This window comes from Centropristis striata, chromosome 14 (assembly GCF_030273125.1).
Source record: "Centropristis striata isolate RG_2023a ecotype Rhode Island chromosome 14, C.striata_1.0, whole genome shotgun sequence".
In the NCBI taxonomy this organism is placed as follows: Eukaryota; Metazoa; Chordata; class Actinopteri; order Perciformes; family Serranidae; genus Centropristis; species Centropristis striata.
The window spans coordinates 13,004,732-13,007,559 of NC_081530.1; the positions used below are offsets into that span (position 1 = coordinate 13,004,732).

At 39.5% G+C, this 2,828-nt stretch overlaps 1 long non-coding RNA gene across 1 annotated transcript; it reads right to left on the reverse strand.

Annotated features, from left to right (window-relative positions):
- Nucleotides 1-1,146: 1,146 nt before the first annotated feature.
- Nucleotides 1,147-2,828, reverse strand: LOC131984695 (uncharacterized). The gene is made up of 3 exons (XR_009395583.1): nt 2,275-2,828; nt 1,702-2,001; nt 1,147-1,611 (listed from the first exon to the last, which is right to left on the reverse strand). It is a non-coding gene; the product is annotated as an uncharacterized LOC131984695 (long non-coding RNA).

The window sequence follows — 2,828 nt, forward strand, 5'->3', positions numbered from 1 at the left end:
AGTGTCTCTTTGTGCTGTTTTTATTTGTTGAGGAAACTTTTTGGAGGTTATTTAAAAAATGTATTTAAATAAAAATATTTGTAAAGCAAACACACTACAAACATTATTGAAAATTAACCTAATTAGTGTAGAAAATGTAACTTTACATTATATATTATTAATGATAATGTACATGGTAACATTAGAGTCTGTAAGTAGTGAGTAGTAAGTGGTCACAAAATTACCCAAAAAAGAATCAAATTGACCTCAAAATGACACAAAATGATAAAAAAAAGACCTAAAAAAAGACATAAAATGACCAAAAAAAACGTAAAATGACCAAAAAAAGACACAAAATGACCAGAAAAGACACAAAATTACCTAAAAAAAGACACAAAATTACCAAAAAAGACTTAAAATCACCAAAAAAGACACAAAATGACCAGAAAAGACACAAAATTACCCAAAAAAAAGACACAAAATGACTAAAAAAACACAAAATGACCAAAAAGACTAAAAACACATGAACACTTTAACACAGTGGAGACAGAGCTGACTTCCAAAATGATTTGGTGACCACCAAAAATCATCTCGTGACCCCAAGTTTGAGAATAGCTGCCCTGGACAACAGGCTCTCCGTGGTGGTAGCCACAAGAACATATTGAATTCTTCAGACCCCGGGAATGAGAGGTTCGCTCAAACACAATGGCTCTAATTGATATTTATTTATGTGATGGTGACTCTTTAACTGCTCAGTTGTAACCTCCTGTCCCTTGGAAGAATTGCAACATTCAGTTCACAAACTAGAAGTAATGGTGTGGGACATGAAATTTGAAAAGCAACATATACCATAGTTAAATCAACCTCTGATGGAAATCAGACATGACATTAATGACAGTCAGGAACATGGATACCGGAATACAAAGGAGTTTTTGGTCCAAAATACAGAGTACCTTAGAGATCAGCTCAGAGACACTATGAAATGGCTACAACAGCATCACTCAAAACTCTTAAAGATATACATTGGGTTCTGTCCCCCATGGTTGAGATAATCCGCCGGCTGCAGGAAGAAATAACTTCTTGTAGCCTTAAGCTACACAGTGTCTTTGAGGAGGTTAGTGCAGTAAGACAACCACTCAACATGATTTTACTTCAATCCAATTCAATCCACTTTATTTGTATAGCACATTTAAACAACAATAAAACAAACATTTCCATATAACAATCAGCAATAAATAATAAGTGTATTACTCTAAAATGATGCTATAAATAAAACCATAAAATCAAACAGATAGTAAAATAAATAAAAGACGTAGTTTGAAGTACTAAAAGAAATAAAAAGACACAGAGGACCACAAAACAAAGTAAAGCAAAGCAAAGTTAAAAAGCCAGGGAATAAAAATGGGTCTTAAGACAAGACTTAAAGCACTCCACCGTGGGGGCTGCTGGGACAAGGAGGGGGAGGGCATTCCAAAATCTGGGGTCCACCACAGAGAAAGCCCTGTCCCCCCCTGGTTTTAAGTCTCGCTCTAGGCACCACGGGCTGGAGCTGGCCCTCGGACCTCAATTTGAGCGCTGGAGTATAGATTTGGATGAAGTCCTTGATGTACTATGGGGTCAGTCCATTCAAAGCTTTAAAAACAAACAACAAAATCTTAAGATCAATACGGAAAATGAACAGGGAGCCAGTGCAAAGACGCGAGGATTGGGGTATTTACTTACAGATATCGGTCACTTTGTCGGCGCTGGAAGTCAGATATCACAGAAGGCAAAGAAGCCTCTTTCATAGTGCCGTCCTGCAAATGTCCCGCTATATTGCCGGAAAGATCTGTACCAGCTTTTCGCCTTAGAGCGTTCATAGTGATCCCACAAAGGCTGGATATTCGTGCCCTCGTGCAGTCCAGCGTCGTGGAACGAGGTGATCCATGTTTTGAAGCTGCCATCCGCTGTGCCATCTTGGAACTCCTTCAGATGAAACCATCTAGCAAGTCTACATACCAGGATGTCGCTGAGAACTCCTTCCTGAAATGTTTAATGAGAATTCAATATCAGGATATCTTCGAAAAATACAAGACCTATAAAACAGTGCTTTGGTATATAGGTATTGATTGGGCTCAGCTCTGCTAATAATACAAATTAAGAAAAGCAGGGAAATTGCAGCTTCAGAAAGACCCTGGGATTTCATGGGCTCTTTCCCATAGAGTTCCAGAGGTAATGTGTACTCTTTTTGTATTTATGGACTATTACACCCATTCGGTTGAGCTTTACAGAAGAGAGGGTGTCCAAGTCACTCACCAACAAAATTATAACCTGATGGGGAGTACCAGACTACATCCTCAGGGTTTTCCCTGCCATTCTACAGCTTAGGCGCAGCGCCCAAGCATTTTTGCCCCCCGCCTAAGAGAAAAAATAGAGCAGGTTAGCAAAAATAAATAAGAGCTGCATTGCGTCCCATTGATCTTTACACGTTGCCGGGTATTTCCAAAAACGGACATTTCACCTTCTCTGTTGAAAAAAACCCCAGTGTTTCCCCTACATTCATTTGAATTACGTGCGCTGCTGTGAAATTTCACATGATCATTAATATCAATGCGCCACTAATGATTTCTACTCACACTGTGTGAGCACAACAACACACGTTATTTTCGACTTGATTTGAGTCATCAACGAGCGCATCAAACCTTCAAGCTTATTCACGGTCTATATACCGAGTAGCACAGGTACCGGAGCAGGAATTTCTAGAGGGCCAAGGCCTCGCTCCGTGTCTCACCGTCTGCGTGTGTGCGCGCGCTTAATTAAATCCAATCAACCTGTCCGGGCGGTAGGGTCATATATATAAACATCTTTCT